Source organism: Epinephelus moara, chromosome 3 (assembly GCF_006386435.1).
Source record: "Epinephelus moara isolate mb chromosome 3, YSFRI_EMoa_1.0, whole genome shotgun sequence".
Lineage (NCBI taxonomy): Eukaryota > Metazoa > Chordata > Actinopteri > Perciformes > Serranidae > Epinephelus > Epinephelus moara.
This window is the reverse complement of record NC_065508.1, coordinates 14,447,482-14,472,004: the sequence shown is the minus strand read 5'-3', so window position 1 is coordinate 14,472,004 and position 24,523 is coordinate 14,447,482.

The following is a 24,523-nucleotide window of genomic DNA, read 5'->3' as shown; positions in this document are numbered from 1 at the left end:
TTGACATAAAGAATTTTCTGCTTACTATGAATTCTTTCCACATCTGCAGGTAGTGAACGTCCAGATGAGCAGCTGTGTTTTCAACATCAGGCAATTCCAGCATTTTAATACACTGCCACTGAGATTCAGGCCGACTGTTTATTCCTGAAAGTGATGAGTATAATTTAAAGCAATAGTTTGACACCTTGAATAATACTTGCTTTCTAGCCTGGAGTAAGATGAGAGGATCGATACCACTCTCATATCTTCAATCATTCATTCATTTTCTGTAACCGCATATCCTGTTTGGGGTCGCAGGAGGCTGGAGCCTATCCCAGTGGAGATTGGGCGAGAGGCAGGGTACACTCTGGACAGGTCACCAGACTATCGCAGGGCTGACACATAGAGACAGACAACCATTCATGTGCACATTCACACCTACGGGCAATTTAGAGTCACCAATTACCTTTGGATTGTGGAAGGCAGCCATAGTACCTGGAGAAAACCCACGCTGACACGGGGAGAACATGCAAACCCCCCACCCTGGGTTGAATCAGGAACCCTCTTGCTGCGAGGCGACAATGCTAACCACTTGCATATCTGTTCAATAAAATATTGGCTTAACTTAGCATAAACACTGGAGACAGAGAAAATAGCATGTCTGGCTCTTCACAGAACTAACTGGCATTTTATATCTCGTTTAGGGGTTAGGGAGAGTTCGGTCCATTTCAAGTCATGTTTGTAACAACAATAGCGGGTATTTTTTAAGGCAAGTTTGGGACCTGTCCAGCTATGTTTGTAGCAGAAAAGTGGATATGTTTTAACAAGTAAGACTTGTTCAGTTGTGTTTATAGCAACCAAACTGGGTATTTTAAGCCAAAACATCAACCTGGCCTCAAAATCCCCTATAAACTATCCGTGGGATGTACCAGTACCCAAGAGGTCCATTGTCCATGCCTCAGCAGGTCAGAGTCAAATCCGATCCACAGTGGGACCACTGACCTGACAAAGAAATGCTGAGGGTATCCTGTGGTGTCTGGCTCTGCCGTTTGGGTGTATCATTGGAGCCCAGTTTCACTCCGAAGTCGCTGAAATACAGCACTGGGGCAGTGACTTGTGGCATCAGAAACCAGCGGCGTCAGGGGGTAACACGGCGGGACAAGGACAAATGTCAAGGTGGCAAAAATTCGACTGGGACAGGTGGTAGATGGGTCCATCAAACACTGACGTTCACGTAGGATTCTAAAGCCAAACCCTGTTCTTTTTTCCTAAACCTAACCACGTGCATTTGTTGCCTAAACCCAACCATGTGTGTTTGTTGCCTAAACCCAACCATGTGTGTTTGTTGTTGAAGGAAAAACGTTGTTGAACGAGACTGTATGTAAACTGTAAACTTACTGTGAAAACGGATGTGTATTTTGAAAAAAGACAATGCATGTAACAGGCAGAACTTGACACGTCAACAACCAGTGCACCCAGGGTACCTTGCACATCGTGTGTGGACGTGGAAGTCCATGACTAGGAACATCAATATGTGACGAGGTCAGAGTGAGAATGTGTTGGCTGTTGCCATGAGGGGGTAAACTTGGTCTGCAGTGGTGTTTGGGTGGGTGGTGTGTGTCAAATGGTATCCACATAAATGCGGTTTCCCAGATGATTATTGCGTTGTAACAAGATGATCAATGTTATTCACTTCAGCTGTCAGTGGTTTTATTTTGGGGCTGACTGGTGTATATTTTTCCAATGTCAGCTGTAGAAAAAAATGGATATAAGTTAAGTATAAGTTTTAAAATCCAATTAAGTAATATTTAAACCAAATACTCAAGCATTAGTACAGCCATAAAAATTTCCACTTTGGGTTTCGATATCTGAATTATTGCTCCAGATCTTCCCAGTACTAACAAGCCTCCTCTTTACTAAACTAATTAATAACTACTGAATCTTTTAAAATGGTAGAAGTGCAGAGAACAGCCAAAACCAAGACTGGCATCACACAGATTCTGGCCCTTGACATGGAAACAAGATTGAGGGCGGAGGACAGTGTAATCCTCGGGGCAGCAGACTCTCAGATTTGACAAGAATGCATATCATGAGGTTGCCGCTTGAGCCAGATCCAAGTCGACTGGCCTCGTGAATGGTATAGTGTGTGAAAAGAGCTGAATTCAGACCCACAGCAGCAGAATTACTTTATTCCTGTGCTCTTGTTTTCCACTGAATAATGGGCATATGGGAGGCTGGTCACAAAAGAATCGCTTGTGCCATTAATCAGCGGCTAAAAATAAAACTTACACATGCACAACTCTAAGTGATGGAGAAGGTGACCAAAACAGGGACTCTCTGGAGAGTACAGCAAGAGATGTTGAAAACAGCTTAATCATTCCCCACAATGTGTGTGCATGTGGCTATACTGTACAGTGCACATACAGTAAATGTGTTTCAAAGAGCCAAACTGTGGAGCGAGACTATTACTCATGGCTCAGTCTGAGTGTGTTTGGAGAACCCAACATGGTGCTGATTGTACTTTGTTTACAGTCAACTATAAATACATATACCTATCTTTTTACAACTCAAAACTGAAGGCAGAAGACACCCACACACTCCTCACTCTCAGGCGTGTTAATGAATGGGAGTGCCGCTTGCCTGTCAGATGGAGGATGCAGACAGAGGAAACATCATAGATACTTGTTTTCTGTACTCTCGCAGCTCGATGCCAAAGTGCATTGCGCATTTACACGAAGATAAATACAACAGTTGGTTATTTGGCTGGCTTTGCTTCTCAGGGTCACATTACAGACATGCATATTGCAAACATCACTCTTGTCATCTGAAAGCGAATAAAAATAAACTGCCTCAGTATTGTAAGCTGTTGCTATAAGTTATTGTGTGCCAGTCCAGCAACACTGTCAACTGACCTCTCGTGAACCTCATTCCGCATTGTTTAGCTGCAGCGTCGAGCCAGTCATCTCCTTGTTTTTGCTTTTGGGGCTTCTCTCACGCTCACCCTGTCACTGAGGAGGGTCTTTTCCGATGCCACTCTGCTGACCTCACACAGCGAACTCCGGCTTTGTTATGAAGCATTACGCTCCCTGCACATCTTTGTACACATGGCAAGAAATGCTCAAAGCATATCTACATTCTTCTAAGTGCAGGCCAGATTTGTATGTATGTTCCTATCTGTGGTTCAAAACCTCTTGTTGAAGGCCCAGAAACACAGGTTGAAGAAAAACTGGACTGGGCTCAGAAACAGCAGAGCAAACACAAGTCCAAGACTTCAAGTGGAAACTATTCCAGACTAAAGTCCCATCTGCTTTCACTTTAGAGTCTGAGTCCTAAACTAAATAAAGATCCCTCCTGAACACTTTTATTGCCCTCCTCTTTCTTTCTATCCATCCTTCTCTCGCGTAGTCTTTTCTCAGTATCTCCTATTCCTCGCACAGATTCTCACTATTGTTACTTTGTGGGAGCTTCACAAAGTTGAATGTGAGCAGGCTATACTGTATCTATTCCCCCCTCTTTCCCTCTAGTTGCAAATAAAACTGTCCCGTGGTGTTATGAGTTAAAATGTCCCCAGTAAAGCCCAGACCTGAACCCTCTCATATGCAACACTTGAGTTTATTTTTTATTGATGTGCACTGAAATAACTTTTACCATCTTCTCATCTAAAATGCCTTGTTTCTATTGTTATTGGTGCATATGTGATGACTGCTGTCTCTCCTGGTAAAGTTTTCATATAACTGGGTTGTTGCCTGTTCAGTGTGAATTGAGGGAAATAATTATAAGGTACAAATAATTCAAAACTGCTTGAGGGGAAACTGTATGTTTGGGGATTCAGGAAAAAGCTATAAAATATGTCCTTTGTTTGAAACGTTTTAGCACGTCTTCAGCACATTTTTGTTATCCTTTCATCCAAAACAATTGCCAGCAAAAATGTTGGCATTGTATGTCTCTGCAAACCAAGAATATAATTTGTTTGTGTGTTATTATGTAGCGGATACATTTAAATTTTATGTATCAACAACATTGTAGTTAATGTGGTTGGGTTAAGGCACACAAACTGCTCAGTTATGGTCAGCAAAAGGTCATGTTTTGGCTTAAAATACCTGGTTTCAGGGGTGCAACCTGGCTGGTAACCCAGCAGAAAATGCAATGATGACTTGGTAAAAAGCAACTGCTTTTGTCACACTGTCCCAGCAGGAAACACAGCTATTGCTTCTTAAAAACAGTAGCTTTTCGTTGCACTGTCACAGCAGAAAATGCAGTGAGGTCCCGGTAACAAACAGCCACTTTCACTGCAATATCCTGGCAGAAAACGCAGCTATGGCTCAGCTAAAAATGACCGCTTTTTGTTTCACTGTCCCGGCAGAAAACAGTGATGTCTCAGTGAAAAACAATCACTCTTTGTGATAGTACCCATGGTAGAAAAACAGTGGGCTCATGGGTGACTAAAAAACACTCATGTGGTGCCTAAAATAAAAACAAAATAGTAACAGGTTGCTAAAACACAACCGGGTTTGTTTCAATCAGTGGTTTGCAGCTTGGCAGGCATCTCGTTTAGGTGACACACCAACATGCAAATGTAATATATTACATTTGCAGAAACGTACAATACCAACATTTTCTTCTTGTGACTTAGCTGTTTTATCTTGCTGCCATTTTTATCTTTCTAAAAAAAGGGGCTTCCTGCTTATTAAATAGTTACGTGGCAGGCAGTTTTATTTACTGCATATTTTCATGTGTTTATACAGTCAGCATTTGTGCATGTGTGTTTTGCATCAGTAGTCATGGCCACTTGCTCTCTCTTCCAATACTGAACACTCACTGATATATGTGATATGGGAAAAGAGAAAGGGGAATAAAGGGATGCACTTTAAGACAGATGCCAAAAAAACATCTGAATACTTTTTTTTTTTTGTTTATGATCTTTGAGTCACAGAGAACAAAGAAAACATGTTTTCTGGGACAAAGGCATGATTTACCATCCTGTCATTTAAGTGCCTTGAAGATCATCATATGATTAAGTAAAGTATAATTCTCGCACTCTTTTCTGAGGTTGGGTCTCATACTGTGCTTGTCTCTGTGGCCAAGACGGCATTTATCAAAGACATCTTTTTAACTTAGTGCGCTTCCCAGCAGCGCAAACAACCACAGAGTAGCACAGCAGCGTTAAATATTCCAATCAATTCAACAAACAGAATTGTTGAGTGCAGTCTGCGCTCACAGGACCCTACCATAATGAATAGTCACTACAATATGCCAAGACAATCCGACTGAGTCTACACCACAATTTTAAGTCCCATTAAATTCTCACTGGGATAAAAAAGCAGTGCAGCTCTGGTGCCGCTGGAGGTAGAGAGAGAGCCGTTTGAATCCACGTTTAAGTGTCTGTGTTTTCAACGTCGAGCAAGGGAGCTCCTACATGGTGAATTACATCCATCTGCTAATGTCATTCCAGCATGCTGCCTTCCCCACGCCTTTCCCTGCATGGTATGGTTTGGATTGTCACACTCTGCAGCCAGTGCAATCACTGGGCTAACTCCCAGGCATGCGCTGCAGCCCGTAGCCAACGGAGGCCATGTTTTTGTTTGTCTAAACAAACACTGTCCATTTTTGATGTTAGGTTTGTTTGAGTTTCAAATAACAGACGCCAAAGGGAGGGATTGGAGTTGTTGGGCACTGAACAAAGACTTCTTCATCCATACAAATAATTCATAAAATGAATGAAGCACTCCGTAAGTCCACACAGATCTGGAGAGGCATCTGTTGAACAAAGACATGAGGATGAATTTGTGGCTGACAGTAACCGCATCTCCCAGAGAGACATTTACTGTATATTTATGGGGAGGTAATTCTGTTTGCTGATGTGCAGTCTAACTGGCTGTCTCGGGCTTGATATTACAGGTCAGTGGAGGGCAGACTGCGCTCAGACAGCCTCTGCCTACCGACTGAGTCACATGTGACCTCATGGTGCTGGAGACATTGACCGGCCTCCCATCTAATTCTTCCCATGGGACTCTAACCAGCCACACAGGGTGCATGAATAAGTCATGAAGTACAGACATCTTTTCATCTGAGATGATCCTCCTCTTTCTGATTGCTATCCCTTTCGTTATCTCTTCTTGCTTATTTAAATTCAGAACGAGAGCCTCTCCTCATTAAAGCAAAGACTAGCCTGTGCATCTCCGGTTGAGGACCAGTTGTCTTTTAAGAGATATGCACTTGCCCTTCTCCTTCCCTCTCCTCTATCTCTCCTTTGGGTCCTCTTGTGATGAAGAGGGCAATTTATTCATCTATTGATTTACTTGTTTGCATGTAAGCTCCATGTGAGGGAGGAGGATTTCTCTGTGGAGTTCTCGAATGGCCACAGCGAGCCCAAATCTAGCCAAACGAGTCAGATTGAATAGATAAGTTAGCTCCCTCTGAAAAACACAGATACGTGACATGACAAATGATAAATGTGAATCAATAATTACAAGAGAAGAAAAAAAAAAGATGAGAGATTCATGCCGTATTTGCCACTTTTTGTTCCGCTTGTATATTAAAGTGGTGTTCCATTGAACTGTTTATTGCTGTTCTATGTTTTTTTAAATTTCAGTCTAGGTATTGGCCATCCCCAGCCCCATCGCCAGAAGAAAACATTGGCATTGTAGGTTTCTACAAACCACAAATATGTTATATTTGTACATTTCATATGTATCATGTCAACGTTTCCAAAGTGACGTCATATACAAGCTGACTTTGTCATCTGAAGGTGGAGGGGCTGGTGGAGGGCGTGACACCTAGATGAGGCGCCTGCCAGGCTGCAGACCGCTGCTCGAGACCAACAAAACAGGTTTTGCTTTAGCGAGTCATTGCTGTTTGCAGCGGCTTTCTAGCCACAGAGCGTGGGTGTTTTTAAGAAACCCATTGCTGTTTTTCCAGAATTGATAATGCAACATGCGCTAAGACATCGCTGTGTTTCCAGCCAGGATTGTGCCACTAAAACTGGGTATTTTAAGCCAAAGCAGGATGTTTTCCTAAACCACAACCAAGTGGTTTTTTGTGCCTAAATCTAACCACACATTAACCGCAGCCTTATTTCAATTAGGAGAGACTTGTTTTTTATAGTAAAAAGAATATTTTTTAACATTAGACCCCATGGAGATGGTTTAATTTAAGGAGGGTGATGAATCCATAGTCGAATAGGGAATCCCCCGGGGTCTAGATGCTGGTGGGGGTAGGGGTGGTGGTGAAGATGAGATGAGAGGAAGATGGAGAAGTGCCGTTGACTTGGATGAGTAGAGGAATGAGTCTTTGTTGAGCTTGTCCTGGACTCTGGATACGATGGCTGGAGGTGAACGGGGTGGAGGAGGGCGTGACGATTCTGCCTAAAATGACATCTGACAGCAGCAGAGGAGAGAGCAGAGTTAAAGTTTTGCAGTGGCATCCTGATTGGCTGATAGAGATTGTGGAAAAGGTAGATTGGGTAACCAGTTGAGTGAACACCCACAGTCAGCTGATTAGAGGAAGCAGTGGGAGGGGGAGGTAGAGAATTGTGAATGGATTAGTGCAAAGAAAGTCCTCCTGATTAAACTTACGCTGAGCTTCATTTAAACATAAAGAAATGTAAAGTTTGAATGTATCTGCTAAAATGTACAATACCTACATTTTTTTCTGGCAGTTGGGTTGCTCCCAAGGAACAAGATCTGCATGATGTGGGTATGGAGGTCAAAGGTCAAAATACAAAGTGCTTAAGAGGGGTGAGAACAGCTTCAAGGATGATTAACTGTGAGAGAAAAGAAAACAAACTAAAATGGTAACCTGATGCCCTTTGGAGCTAATTTATGTATAAAATGTGCAGAGAGTCAGAGAGAGCATTAACCACCTTAAAGAACAGAATGCAGCATGACTGAAAAGAAGAAATACGGCTCCAGTATGTTCCTCTTTTTTAACATCACATTCCAGAAAAGGCCTCACACACCTGACTTTTCCCATCATGCATGCAGCTGGATAATCTTTTATTTCAATCCAACTGAGCAAAAAGATGAGAAAATCAGGACAGAATGAGTGACAATGAAGAGTAAGTTGGATTAGTGTTGGCGTTCACATGTCATAAGATATTTTGTCAAACATAAAACAGATGCATATGACAATTGGAGTCCAGATCCTGAGCTGAGTGTTTCCACATACAAGAACACAGCAATTTATCGTTGGGTATGTAGCCATCCACAGCCTTTTCATTATGACAATATATACAATATGACATGTTATCTTGTTACTGTAGCTGAGGCAATGTCCAAACCTGAGTTTTATTTGTTTATCCTGCATTTTCCTCCATCATATTATGCTGTCTTGCTATGTGATGTTACTTGTCTAAACATTCGCTGGCCTCCTGTCAGTCAACAGATCAAATTCTGCATATACGACAAGCAACAAAACACAATTTCAGACAACAAAAAATAAAACAAGCAAGAAAATATGAGCTTGGCAGGAAGAGATGAGGACAGACTATGCAACCACACAGACAGAAGGTAGTAAATCAGGGTCATAGTAAAACGTGGGGTTTGCTTTTGGTGTGTGGTATGGGTGTGTGTGCACGTGTGTGGACAAATGTAAGCTGGTCACAAATCTACCCATCCTAACTTGCATCCGTAGCAAAAACAGGATTCATCAAGCAACATGTGCATCTATTTTGAGTGGAATTTTTTTGATTTTTGCCAAGTGTGACTCAAAAGACTCAATCTGTTTTTCATATTTATGACATTTAGCCAGCCGGGAAAGGAAAACTGGCTGTTATTTGTGCATCACAAATGTTGTATCTGTCACTAACAAATACGTCACCTCGTGTGTGTGCTTGTGTTTCCCATGATGTATTTGTCAAACTCCGAAACAGGTTACAGAAGAAGGGGAATAGATGAAGATCCCAAGGTTTCAGACTTGAAAACATCAAATGGTAGATGATGCATCTTTTTGTTCAACAGGAAAAATGACTGCATTCACAGTCAACAAGCTTGTCAACTGATGAAACTTTTCCACAGCTGATTATCATTGGTCATATATATACGTATATATGCAGTCATTTATATTCAGATTTTTCCCTTAAGGCCATTTGACCCATTTCTGAGAAAGTGTGCCGGGTAAGAGAGGAAGAGTTCATAGAGGAGGTTTGGAAAGAGAACACTGAAGTTTACTTTGCACTTCCTGGTTTTAATTCAGGATAAAAAATACGTCTTTGCTGTAGCTCAACACTGGCAGTCTAAACCCAGCTGAGCTTCAAGCAGTCAAAGGTATTAAACTGGTTCTTAAGCTTCCACAGATGGATATACAATGGTAAGACCCTTTTCTGCTTTACCCTAGATATACTGTACTCTTCACTGAGGTGGATGTGACTGGAGGGCACAATAAACACTGAGCTGAATATATTTCTTAACTTGTAAAGGACAGATGTCTCAGTAACATCAGCAGCAACTTCAGGGCTAAGATGAGCAGCTTTCACAGTAAGCCACAATGAAAGGCTCGGAGACGCCACGATGAGCGGTGTTATAAGCTGCGCTCGCCCAGAATAAAGTTGAGGCTGTTTTCTTGAACTGTTTTTTTCCCCTTTAGAAGGATAAGGATTTGTGGAGAATGTGGGGATCACTCATGGCTAGTTTTGATTGGTTTAATCTCGACGGTTGATCCAAGGAACATACCGTCTTTGTGGGGTATCAGGGGAAGGAGAGGAAGGGAAGAATTTGCAAAAAATGCAAAGAAGATCATGTGAAAAACAATGCACTCGCTTATTACAAAACCTCAACAGAGAAGTCTATCACAATGCGTACAACCATAATTCAGGGTACTGTGAAACTTTTGTGGCAGGTGGAAGAGGGTGGTTGGATGGATTTAGACACTGCATGCAGCCCTAGCTCACACTGGAGTTCTCTAACACCCCAAAGTCACATTATGAGTATCTGTGCAAATAATCTCTACCATAAATTCATTAAGAATACAGGTTTGATCAGCCGTGCATGACTATGATCCTGGGCTGCACTCAACTGACGCACAGCAGTTGTTGCCGCTCTGGTGTCTTTTGCTTCATAAACTCTCTAAACACACTGAGATTTAGTCCAGCCTGCAGAACTGGGAGAGAAATTACACCATGACCATAAAAGGACATTATGTCTCCTGAGCTGCAATCTCAAATGCAGCTGTGTGTGTGTGGGTGTGAGTGTGTGTGTGCACTTTTTAAGCACCAATTTGAACTGTAGACCTTGAGAGTGAGGATATTTTTGGAAAGTGAGAACATTTTTGCCTGACATTTTCACTCCTCCAAAGACAGTTTCAGGGGTGCAGATCATAGTTTGAGGGTGAAAGTTAGACATAGGACTATGTTTCAGGTCCAGCTTAGGTGTTAAAGTCCAGATACACCAAACTGGCATCAAAGAGCTAGTGGCGACGAAGGCCAACTATTGGGTCGCCTGATGTTGCCTGTGTCTTATCATAAAATTACACCTGAACATACCGCAAAGACTACAGCCAACAGCCAACTAGCACAACACATTCTCACTCCGACCTTGTTCCATATTAACATGCTTGGTCATGGACTTTCTCTGTCCACATACGACGTGCAAGGTACCCTGGGTGCATTGGTTGTTGACGTTCTGGGACACCGTGTCACGTTCAGTCTCTTTCAGTCTCTTCTTTTACGGAACACGATCACTGCTTTCTCGGGTGAAGGTCAGTGTTTGTTGGACCCATCCACCGACCCCTCCCACCCACCCCGCTCGGACATTCGCCGCCTTAACTTTCGTCCTTGTCCCAATGCATTTCCCCCTGACGCTGCCGAGCACTGTTAAACTATAACGACAACCGGCCACATACCACGCCAACGTTAAAGGTTGCCTTTTTCCGTTGGTTTGTCACTGCCCAATCGCCGGATTTCAGCGACGTCAGAGTGAGACCGGGCTCACTAGCACATACGTTCTGTGGCTGCGTGAGAGGAAATGCCTCTGCATACCAGAAGGCAGCAGTAGTATGTATTCATCATTGACAACGGGAAACCGGAAGACTGATAAGATGGATTCAAGAAGCTAGTTAGCCAGTTAGCACATGAACAACACAACCCAGTGTTGAAAGAACAAAGGATATTTATCATGCACTAGTGAATAATGAGACAAACAATTTCGAAACCATTTCTACTAAAGATGCTCAATGGCAAGAAAAATTATCTTATTTCATATAAAATGTTTGTGCCAGTCTTATGCCCTCTTAACTTTAGCCATTTGCTTTCCTCCCTTCTGCTCCTCGTGCACAGAGATGAAGTGTAAGATGATTTCACTCAAGGACTGGCTCCAACACTGATTCAACATGCTGAATCTGCCAAAACCAGGTGACAAGGGCTGACAAGGGCCAACAGTGCGGGACACATTGTAAAAACTAGAGTGACAGATGCTCATCAACGACTCGACATTGCCCAGTGGCCGACCATTAGCTTGGTGTGTCAGGGGGTTAGGCATTGTGATTGTTACTGTGATGGTCCACAGTAACAGGGAATGCAACCTGTCAGAGAGTGTCACTCCAAGTGTCTCTGAGAGGGTGTATTATGATGTGGTCGTTGTGGCCTATTTGTTGTGAATACTTTTTTTGGCTCTGACAGTGAAGGCATGACAAAGAGAGAGAGAAACATACACGTGTGTATATGCTGTATTTAATATAAGGTATAAATGGGGTTGATTGTCATCCATTTCTCTATCTATCTCTCGCTCTATCTAAGCAATCCATTTCACCACGTCTGGTAAAATATCAACTTTATTTCTACTTTTTCCTGCTATTTGCTATATCGTGTCACTTTCCCCAGAAAAACATTAGGATAAATCCCCACTCTTTGTCTGAGTGCCCAAAGAGGATTCAATGAAAACTCTTGGTGTAATATAATTTCTCCATTTTACAATGTCACATGTGGTACTCTCAATCCAAACATGTCAAAATCATGCAGTAATCTTCCAAAAATGCAACAATTTCTCATCCGCTAGAAGCTTTTCTGGATCCCCTGCGCATAGCGTTTTCTTAAAGGAGTCCGGGGATAAAACATGGAATGGCTTTGGAGGGAATACAAGAATGAGAAGAGGGAAAGCCGAGAAAGTGTAAAATCTGCAAGTGGGAGAGAAAGCAGGTGGGCTGAGCGCTCGCGTCTGACCTGTAAAACTCGCTTCAGGATAACGCTGGCCTGCTGTGCCAAATCGGACTCGCTTTCACTTCATGCTGAGGGTGGGGGAAGTCACAAATGTGCTCTCCCAGAAATTCATCCGGGTGAGACAAATAGACCGAGGCAGACACGGTGACACATGGAGGTGAGGGATCTCTGGAATGAGTCTGCCCCATTGTTGGCCTCGTAATTTAATAGATTCGACAGGTAAGTTCATTTTGATGAGCAGTCTTATCCACGGGAGAGAGGCTTAGGTTGTGGCTATTTGGGTGGCTGTGGCCTCCTGCGTATACCTAAAGCCTTATAAGCTCTCTATAAATTAACCCTCTTGGGGAATTCACTTCCACAACAGCTTGTGTGTCTTCCACAGTCTCTTTAAAATGTATTTGAGGTCCTGCTGTCCCCCATTACAGGTAACTAAGTGAGCCAGCCCCTCCAAATTCCTGTATATTTGTTTTGGCCGGGAAAATGATAGTGATGGATTTTTCGTCTTTTAGTTTTGCTGTTGATTCTTTCGACTGAATGATTTCAAAACCATTAACACTGCATCCTGTGTCTGCAGATGGATGTCAGTTTGTCTCATTGCAATCACTCCAGCAGCAGCAGGAAGGCAGAGGTCAACAACTGGCTTTTACTTTATCTATTATCATCTCCAAAGATGTTGCAAATTAATTTAGGAGGGGGAGGAGTGGCAGCAGAGGACGAAAGATGAGGAAAGAAAGGAAGAGCAGGAGAGATTATTTGCTTTTTTTTGCAGGGGGGAGACGGTCTTGTCATTTTAAAGGGTTTCGAGGGGATGTTTGCTCACCCTCTTAATGGCTTAAAAGGACTGGAGGCATCTATCTTTCTCTCCGCACTTTTCGGGGGGGAAAAGCCCAAGAGGAATGGACCAATTCTGCCCTGTGACTGATTGTACAAACTCCAACAGATATGCCCCTAGCACACATGGAAAAATACCATTATTAAAGCAAATATCACAGTGGAATTTCCATTACGCTGACATGAAGTGGGGATATACTCCATATTACCAAAATCCCATGGAACCAGTTTACATTTTTAATGCACTCATAAGAAGTTCAGGAGTATGTGATTTTATGTTATTAGAACTTATGAAAACACCGTCCAGTACTTAGTCTTAAGAAATATATGTAGATAAACAGTATTCCCTGTAGAACACTTGCATGTAAGCAGACTTTGGGTGTATTATCATTGCCTTTACATCCATCTCTTGTGACTCTGTGTGTATGTGCATGATATAAAATGTACATATTTACATACAAATTCCATTGCTGTAAGACTAATATGTCTCTAGAGGAGGATATACTCCACAGGAACGCCAGAGTGAAAAGTGTTGTGAAAGAAGGAATGAAAGAAATGCTGCATAGCGAAATAAAGACTAGTCGAAAAATACTGTAGCTAGATATAGACAATAAATATAGATGTACGCATCCACATTCACGCGTACATGCACACAAATCACCCTCTAAATCACCCTCTAAATCATTTACGCTACCCACAACTGAGCGTGACCAGTGACAGCAGTGTGTCTGCCAGGCCTCCGTCATGTGGAGCCTGGCACTGGGGTTGACAGCCTGGTCTGAAACATGAGGACCGAATAGACCTGGGAATCTCTGGGGGTGCTGCGTAGGATCTTTCTGCACCTCCATGTCCCACACATCTGGCCTGCTGCACTGCTGTTAATGGCTGTACGGCACAGGGGGGAGCGTGATAGAGGTGAGGGGAGGGTAACAGCGGTGCATTCTGGGGCAAGAGACGAGGTCGTACACATTACAGCGCTGCCATGCAGCTGTTCTGTGGTTTCTTGCTTTTTTTTCTCTCTGTGCAGCTTTTCTAAAGACTTAATAAATATGTGAAGATTTAGCAGGCATATAATAGTGGTTCATTTTCCTGTCTGAAGAAAAGTCGGTCCTTTGTCATTATTTAAGTGCGTATGTATCTGTGCAGTTGTATCCTTGCTTGTTAATAGCTGTAGTGCCTGTAATCACACTGGGCCTGTCAGTGGTCTGGTTGACATAAATTTGGACATTATCCTTTAAAACGAATGCTCCAGTGAGGCTCATATTGTGCCGTTGCCTTGTAAACAGACACATTCTTGGCATCGTGGGCACATTACTTACTGCAACTTTGGATTTGACATTAAATGTGACTACAGCGCACAAAGGAGTATGTCTCATGACTTGCTTATACAGGAGTAAATGTCGACTTAAAGATGCCAGTCTTTGTCATTGCCAAATAATTTCCTGAAGTTTTAATTATCAATCTTCATGATTATCAGCATCACAGCTACTCCCACTGTTGCTGAGGTCATGTATTGAGTATGTGTTCAGTGTTGGGATGCCTCCAAACATGGGCGGATTATGAGGCAATGGGCCCCTGGGCACAGATATGCAAAAGGCCCTACCACCTCTTCTACTAAGGGGCAAGACACAAAAACTTTGTGGCGGTTTTGCATCTCTTTGTAGTTGTAATGCATCTTTTGGGGGGTTTGTGTCTCCTTGTGTTCCTTTTGTGTCTCTGTGAAGCAGTTTCCAGTCTCTTTGACTTCATTTAGCATCTGTTTTTATTGTTTTGTGTCCCTTTTCAGTCATTTTGTATCTCTTAGTGGTTGTTTTTCCCATTTTTTGTAGTTATTTTATGTCTCTTCTTTGCAGCTCTTTGTGGTCTTTTTGTGTCTTTATTTGGTAATTTTGTGTCTCTTTGCAGTCAATTTGTGTCTTTTTTGGTTCATTTTGTATCTCTTTGTGGTTGTTTTGCCCATTTTTGTAGTTATTTTATGTCTATTTGCAGTTTCTTTGCAACTCTGTGTGGTTATTTTGTGTCTCTTTGAAGACATTTTGTCTTTATCTGGTCATTTAGTATCTCTTTGAAGTCATTTTTTGTCTTTTTTGGGTCATTTTGTATCACTTAGTGGTTGTTTTGCCCATTTTTGTAGTGCTTTATGTCTCTTTGCAGTTTCTTTGCCACCCTGTGTGGTCACTTTGTGTCTCTGTGTGGTCATTTTGTATCTGCTTGTGGTTGTTTTGCCCATTTATTTTATGCCTCTTTGCAGTTTCTTTGCTCTTCTTTGTAGTCATTTTATGTGTCTTGTGTGTTTGTTTTGTATCTCTATGAGGCAATTTTGTTTCTCTTTGAGCTAATTTTGCATCTTTTTTGTGTGTTTTTTTGTAGTTGTTTTGTGTCTCTTTTAGGTCATTTTGTGCCTTTCTTGGCCATTTTGTGTATCTTTGTAGTCATATTATGTGCCCTTGCGGTCATTTGCAGCTCCTTTGCATCTCTTTGTGGTCATTCTGACTCTCTTTCTGGTCAGTATGACTTGATTTGAGAACAGTTTTGTCGGGAAGGCCAGGGTGGCCACTGACACTTTGGACCCAGTGCCCGGTAGGCCCATTCAGTACTCCATCCCTTCCTCCAAGACTAAAAAGCATTTAGAAAGATTCACACAGGGGGTGACCTCAAGCTCACCTGGTAGAGTGTGTGTCTGTGTTTGATTCTGACTTTTGCATGTCATCCTCCCCCACCCACCTTTCCTGTCTGTCTGTGAATCTAGAAAGACTCGCAAAGAGCTCTTACCTGTACCAAAGTCGCTGTCTTTACCATTGTTCATCTGTCCTATTTCTGTCCTCTCCTTTTTTCCATCTTTTTTCCCACATCTCCCAACAGTTCCAGCTGACCAGCGTAATGGAAAGCTCCACGCCAAACCCGTCTGTAGTGAACCCACTGTGCAGTCAGCCTAATGGGTCTCATAAGGCTGAATAATGTAAATGTCACCGAAGAGCTCAGACAGAGACCACAGACAAATCCAAGAGGGCCAGTGTCTGAGTGCATGCATGTGAAAGGATTCAGAAGTGTATAATTTATAGATATATTGAAGCATGAAACCTGTAGCAGTGTCAGCTCTCCCCACCCTTACATTCCCAGGGATACAATTATTGATGCTGCTTCAACAACAATGCATTTAACTCATTATTGGAATTCATACTGTAGGTTTATCATTTTCTGTCACTAATGAGAGAAGCAGAAGTGATGCTAAGGCACCGTGAGTAAAACACATTTCTGAGACAAAGAACAGCGTGGAATGTCTGAGAGAAAAAGGTGTTTCCTCTTTCATTGTTAGTGGTCGACTGGATGTGACTGCCTCATAAACCCAGTGAACGCTTGGTGTTTCTGCGGCGGCCTGTTTGATTACAGTCCATTTCCCCTCTCCCACAGCCCCACCAGGTGGCTGCCCGGCTCTCTTCTGTGAACCAAAGCCGCCGTCATCCCGCAGTGCTCGAACCTCCTGAAGGCGCTGAGGTTAGTTTAGGGGCTTTTGGGCTCACTGCAAAAATTATGGGTTCGTCAGAACTATTTCAAAGAAGACAAAAAGATCAAAGGGGTGCCTTTAAGCTCCTTGATTTGAAAAGGGATTCCTCAGAATACACAATTTGTTGGAGGTCTTCTGAGCACCTAAACACTGAATTGAAATATTGGTTTGAAAGGAACTCCCAGACTCAAGTTTTTTTAATGATGCTGGTCAACTGCCTTTGCTGATCATGCTGTTTTTCCTAACTGTGCACATAAATTCCATGAGAACATTTGCAACAATTAATGTCTACGCACTTTTTTTCCAATAATAAAATTTTTGTTTTTATGCTGCTCATATAACATTAATCCCAACTGGATATTGATATTTTTACAGGCTTGGATGATTAATTTGGTTTTTGCTAGACCACAGCCAGTGCCTATCATAGTTTCTTTCTATCTAAATCTAAATGATATTCCAATAGTAATATGCTGTTTTTCTTTTAACTCTCATTTGAGATGATTCCAGCATGAGTTCACTAATCTTTAAATCTTTTTAAAGACAAATCACCTTAACAGTCCCTTAAGATGTCACCTCAAGACAAACAAAGTTTAGAAAAATAATCTCGACTCTTAACTCCTGATTAACTGCGGCTGATGTAAATGTTTAGGAGATAGCTCTTATTTGTTTTTATTTCATATGCATTTTCTTCTTCCTTTGATGATTAAGCCTATGGATCCCCTGTTTCCTGGTGGGATTAGCGCTGTTACTTTGATGTGGGTTATGCCCTGCTTAGTGTGTGTGGGCAGGCCTCTCACTCCTGTGTGTGTGGCAGGGTTGAGGTGAAGGGGGTACGTGCGAGCACCCTTTTTACTCTGGCAGTGTTTAGATGTAGTGCGTGACCTGCAGTGCACCATAAACCAGCAGATTCAGGAACAAATACAGCTGTAAAACACCAATCTTGGCAACTAAGGCAAACACTTCTGATCACAGCTCGCTCATTTAGACACGTGTGTGTGTGTGTGTGTGTGTGTGTGTGTGTGTGTGTGTGTGTGTGTGTGTTTGTGTCCCATTATGCAAAAGTGCGTTGTGTGGTTTTTAACAGGCTATGGTGTGTTCTGCCAAGTACAGGTAGCTGATTTCAAAAACAAAATAAACTCAGGAAGCATTAATAACATCTCTGGCACACATGGGAACTTTGAATGTTTCCAACATTGTAAAAGCCTCCATATGAATTACTAATGCATTAGTAGGGGAGACAAACTACAGCAATATTATGTTCAACATGCATCAATAATAATACTAATCATATGTTTAATTTATCAATGTTGATGACAGACATTATCAGCAGGCAGTCAGTTGAGTTTTAAAAATGAAATGCATCTTTGGGTTCAGGCTAACACTGTGTACTATATTAGAATTAGACTAAAAAAAAGTGAAGTTACCGATACATGAATTAGAGCTGACAGTCCAAGTAAATTGTTTTGATAACGCCCATTAATAATAATCCAATCCACACCCATGTAAATATGTGTAGGAGTATGAAGTTAGTGCGGAAGTTCATTCTTTAGCTTAGAACATTGTCAGTGGATTTAGTTTGCTCAGGTTGTCATGGAGATAACTCAGTTGCATAGTTAGGTGATGTGATGACAACTGAGCTACTGCATGTCAAGTTTGTAAACAACACACTTTATTTTTAAGTAGCTACAGTGAATTTCCAGCACAGAGCTCTTATTTTAAGGTGCTGTTTCCTGTAACCAACAGCTTCTTGTAAGAGACAACAAACTAGCTGGCCAAATGCCAGTATGACGCAGGAGAAATCTGATTAAGGAGAAATCTGGACCCCATGACTGGACCAGTTGGGAACCACTGTTAAAGATGATGCTGACAGTCCGTTTACACCTGGTATTTACATGTGTTTCGTGATTGGAACACAAGGGGACAGCGGAGACACATCACCATTCACACCTGTCAATCTTATGCCTCTCCAGCTGACCATATGTGTTCAAATTTTGTTACTGCCTTCATCACTCATGCTAGAATGTCAATCAGCCCCGTGCACATTTATTACATCTAAACTCTCGCTAGCTGTTTGTTAGCATGTTCGCTAGTAACGTCAGCAATTGTGTCAATACAACTGAAGACATCACTGTCAGCACTATTCAACAAGTCTCCTTGTACAGAGCAAAACAATCATTTTGTCCAACTCATCATAACATGGGCAAGTTATAGAGCGTTAGCTACTGTCGCAAAAACAACCACCACGTCCTGCATTGATGATGTAGTCCTTGTCTAGGTCGTATCAGGATGCGTTAGAGATTACACGACAAAAAATATGTGGTAAAATGCATCCTAGATCATCTCGGCGGGCAGTTTGAGTGATCGGATTACAATTTATACAAAAATATTTCTGGCTTTGAGAGAGAGTAGCTCATGTTCACTAATATTGATTGAACTTTCCTGGGCCATGGAAGTAACTTGGAATTCGTAATTTAGGTGGTGTTTCCCTTTAAGATTTTTTTTTTTTGTAAATAATTGTATATTTAACTATACAGTATAGGATCAGGAGTAAAAATATGGAAATCTGCACGACATGGAAATTTCATCCGCTGTGTTTTTTGTAACTGTTTGAATAAAAATCCAGTCACTTATCAATGGAAGCGGAAGGAAAGGATTTACACTCCTGGGCTGTGAAAGCTCCTGCGCTAATATTATAGCTCAACAATACACACGCTTTACAAAAACAGCAGCACGACATCCTGCAAGGAAAAAGAAAAACCTTTGACGGCAATGACCTGTAATATTTACCCAGGGTGACTCCTGAATGGCTCACACACAGCTATGGAGGGCCCCGCACACCTCAGGGCAGAGGCCGGTTGTTTTGGTTGCTCCTGATGCAGAACAGATGAGACTTTTTGGAAATTTCTTGGTTGCTATTGAAGACTGGAACACCATGCGTTCAGTAGCTTTGTCGTCAGTCAAAATATTTAAACAGCGGTATGAGAAAAGTGTGTTCTTGTGTGCGTGTGGCTGCTTCGCTGGAATTTGTCTACATGGATACAAATCTTTGTGGAGTACACAAAGCTTCGGTGTTCAACAACCGCCGTGAGGTCAGACACTCTGAGAAGAGGGCGTTGTGTCTCTCTGCCATGTAAACACTTTGAAGAGAACATCAGTCTATTAGCAGGGTTTCTGATTAGCTGATGAACAAAAGCAATCAAAGGCTGGCGTGGTCATATATCAATGTCATTTGCTCAGGGCCTGGTAGTGATTGGCATGTTGATTAAGTGTCCTGTTTACAATAAGTCAAAAAGCCCACATGTTAAGTCAGCAGATGATTCCAAGTGGCTCTGAAGGGCCGTTAGTCATCCAGAAGATCATGAAAATGATCGTAAAAGCTGCTGTAGTCATCATCATGTGGCCACGTCGTTTTTTCCTCACAGGGAGGATATCCAAGCTGATTTGAAAAGCCTCATCAGCTTTTTGAACTGCGTTGTCTCTTTGATGATGGTAGCTCTTGTAAGTCTGCAGTGGCTTATATGAAGTCTGCTCTTTGTGTATTTATATACTGTAGACATGTGTGTTTAAGTTTGGGATCTGGTGCCATCATGAGGACATTACAGGTATGGAATGGACCAAAAGTGCTTTTTATTCAGTATCTTATGATTGTGTTGGCAGGCAGTAGACTACATGTGTGCTGCATTTATGAAACATTCTCATAAATTGATTTCTGATTTGTTATGTTCAGAGTTAGGGGAGAAAGTGCCTGCATGAGACTTTCCCTAAATTTGCGTGAGTCTTCCCATGATTCAACAGGTGAATGTGCACACTAATGACTGAGTAAGGAATAACATCCCCTGATTCCAGTAACTAGTCCTTCTACAGCCAGACTTAAGCTTCATGCGGTCACTGACTAACTCAAAGATCAAAAACTTTCTCCTTCATTCGCTAACAACCATGACATTTAACAGGAAAAGTACTCACCTCCTCTATGCGTCACTGCTAACTCTGCATTTTCCATGGCGGCAATGACTGATAACACACAACTGGTTTGTGTGAGTGTGGTTCCCTGCCAACACTGCATGTTCATGGTATCCCTTGTTTAAGTGTTAAAGATGGAGTGTGTAGGATTTAGTGGCATCTAGTGGTGAGGATTGCAACCAGCTGAGACTTCTCTCATGTGCCAAGCTTGACCTCCCAGTTAAAGTTCATTCAGTGTTCATTGTTCAGGAGGTTTTTACTGAGAGCTGAATTATCCACAGAGGTCTTCCTCGCCAAAACAAACAGACCAGCTGATTAAAACTGGTAAAAACAGTGAATAAAACAGTTTCATGTTACAAATCTGATGCTGTCAGCTCATTGCAGACGGGCCAGCTAATCCAACAGCTGCGAATATGTGCCCACCTTTCTTCTCTGATAACTTAAGATCCAGACGTTCAGGAGGTTTTTACCAGGAGCCGAATTATTCTCAGAGACCTCTTCCTTTCCAAAACAAATGGACCTGGTGATTTAAACAGGTAAAAACCCAATATATAGCAGTTTCACATTAGAAATCTGTGTTTTTCTGCAGGCCGTTTTCTACACTGATGGAAAGTTTTCCTACAATAAATGCACCAAAATTCATACATATTTCATGTAATTATGATCCAGTAATTTGTGCATAACCCACGTGTTTTTGAAGGCTGCGATCATGTGACCAATGCACTGATGGGAGTACAGAAGAAAGTGGTCCTGTGAGGAGGCAGGTTGGGGTGGTGGATGTATCACAAAACAGTGGACTCTCCCCCAGGACTTTCCCCAAGAGACTGGTGTTTGGAACCATGTGAACTTTGAGCAATTTCAAATCATTTTAAGGTGCATTGATACCATATTTCTTTTCCTGAACCTAACCACAGTAACTTTATGTTAGTTACGTAACTTTACATTAAGTATGTGGGTCACTAATTTTTAGGGTATTTTACGAACCATTGTATGAGGATATGTTGTTTTCCAACGCTATGCAACTCAGCGCAGAAGTGCTGCTTACTACGGTGGCTGCCGTGAAAACGCGTATGGCCCTATGTAGAGCCAGTGTTTGTCCCTTCTGTGATACTGTAGAAACATGGTGGACTCCATGGATGAGGACCTGCTGCCTATGTAGATATAAACTGCTCACTCTAAGGAAACAAAAAGACAATTCTTATTTTAAGGTGATTAAACACTAAAGAAAACATTCTTAATATATTATATTCCATTCTACCAGTAGACCTCCTAAATTCTACACACTGAACCTTTGATTTACATAGCGTTAGTCACAAATGGACACCATTTCCTGATGTGATTTTACAGCGAGTGAAAATGTGATGTGCTTATTCTTCTTGAATTCTACTTGAATATGCAATACAGTTCTTCCACATGTACATAAAAGAGAAAGCACACTGAGCACAGTAGGTTAGAAGCAGCCATGAATTATTTGTCCTTGATTTGAAGTTCAGGTGGTGGAGTTTTAGTGATAAAAAGAATTATTTTAAAAAGAAGTCTCTGTGGAAACATCTCGCCTCTGCTGCACATGCTGTGAACACTTGATGAAAAATTCAGCTGTTCTTCTGTCTCTTTTTTTCATTTTACCATTCTGTTGGAAGGATGAGTTTCAAGTTAGAACATAAACATGTTTTTCTCTTAACACACTGGACTGCAAGTGTGTGCTCTGTTTTTTTAAATCTACAGTGTTTTCATCATATATAAAATGATTTGATTTCACTCTGTGTTCCTTATAGAGCCCAAGTGCAAAAGAGGATAGGTGCCTTTTGTTTAGCCATTTCTATTGTATGGATATTATTATACATTTTACCAAAGCCTCTCAAGTGTTGTCATCTCCCCTCTCATGTCCAACACACATGGAACTAATGTAATTGTAGCATGTCAAGCAGAAGAGTCAATAAATCCACTCAGTCAAATAAATCAGGATTCACTGCACAATAAAAGTGAATCATTATCATAATTAGGAGAAATTGATGGTAACTGGCCAAACTGGAGTGGGAGTGTGACAGCTGTAGGCTATAATCTGGGTGGACAGCGCTGCACACGCACACATCTGCAGTAGCAGCAGCTGTGGCTAATTATGTTTCATGTGATTATTTTGTTCACATGTCCGCAAGCCGTAAAACATTTTTGTTGTTTTTGAGCAAAGGACAGAGAAGAAGAAGAAACAGCAGGAAAGCACTACACCATGTTCACTGGAACAGGTAGCGACCCAGACTGGCACTAAAAAACACAGACAGCTGGAAAATCCGCTGCATTCGTGCACACTTCCATTAGTAAAACATTCCCATATGGCATTTCACGCCCCTTCCAAAAAATACCATGAGAGTTTCTCTTGGCTCCGCACTTCTTTCAGCGTCCAATCTATTCATTAATAAAACGTTCACTCTTTCCCTCGCTTTCACTTTCCACCTCCTTCCTCACACTCTGATTGACTGCAGAAGCTGTTTGAATCCCCTCAGCCCCTCAGTGTTTGTAGGATCTTATCCAGCACTGTTAACATTGTTCATAGTGGTTCATTCATAGCATGAGAGCAAGAAGTATATGCTTAAAATGGTGTGCTCAAACATTCACTGTGCTGCATTGCTTCAACACATTGTTCTCTGGCAGGAGTTCCATGATGTTACTGAGTCAAAGGTGTGTTTGTTTGAACTAAAATAATCCCATTAAAACATGCATTTTAACTTTACATTTACAGATAACATTAAAGTCTGGTTATTTGCAATGAGAACAGTAAGTAAGATCACACTGGATCTTTATGAAAATGCTCAGTACACTGAAGGAAAAGCCACAAGACAGAAATGGCCCAGCACCTATTATTTCTGCATGAGATCACATACCAACACTCACCCGCAGAGGGCAGTGTTGTAGCAAAGTTTCACCACAGCCTGAGGTTTTGAAGTTAAACCAGGGTAATGAAGAACACCAGATGAGTGATGGAGATGACAACCCTAAAAACTAACTGGAGACATGTGCAATCAAAGATAAGGGGGAAAAAGAACAACTAAAATATTTTATAATACAATATCTATCTGAGTCCTGAGTTACCCCTTGTTTCATTGAAGCTTCACTTATGTGTTAAATTATGATTATGGTGTTAACTAATAATATCTAATACAAGCAGTGCAGGGCTTTACTTTGCATACCTCCACTACATTGGCTGTCCCACTGTATGTTAATTTCTGGCTGACTGTTTTGGGTGGGATAGGGCGTGTACATGTTTGTTCCCATACAATAGGTACTCTCCTTTTCACACAACTAATTGTCCTTTATCTGTGAGGATGACGCAGTATAGCTCTTGGCTGTAACAACAAGCATTCATACCACATCTTACAAAGAAAATTAAAAAAAAATATATATATATATATATATATATATTTTAAGACAAGCTGTAAGGTATGAATACACACAGGTCATTGTGCCCAAATTACATATTTGATTCAAGTGAAATTCCAATTACAGCCACAGGGGGGCATGTTTTCTTGAAATAATGAAGTTTGCATTCAACCTTTGGATGCACAGAAGTCATAGATCTGAGCATTCCTTGGGGCACAATTCAAAGCACATGTGCAACTCACACTTACCTGAGTTAATGTACAACCATCAGCAGCCTGCTGAAACCTGCACACATCACCTGCAGGATGCTCCCAAAGATGGGTGGCCGCGTGGAGGAAAAACTAAGAGCTCTCACTCCGTTCAAAATTCTGGGTGCAATTCTGAAGTGTGAAGGGGAAATGCGCTTATTTTGTAAATTAGCTTTAAACTATTTTTAATATAAGCACATTGCCCTCAGTTCGGAGCTAATGAAGTGGGCATACATATAATAGATTACATTAAAGATAAGTGGAAATTTATTATAACAGTTAATTCTGCACTTTCAATTGAAGTGTTTTATGGACATGCAAGTGAGCTGTTGTAAATACATGTTATATACATTTATTTATAATTATATTTTAAAATATATATTAAAACGTATTTAATGTTACAAGCTGCTTGGCGATGGTGGCAGCCTAAACACTATGTTCCACGGTGCCCGTTTTGGCGTTTGTAACGAGTGATCC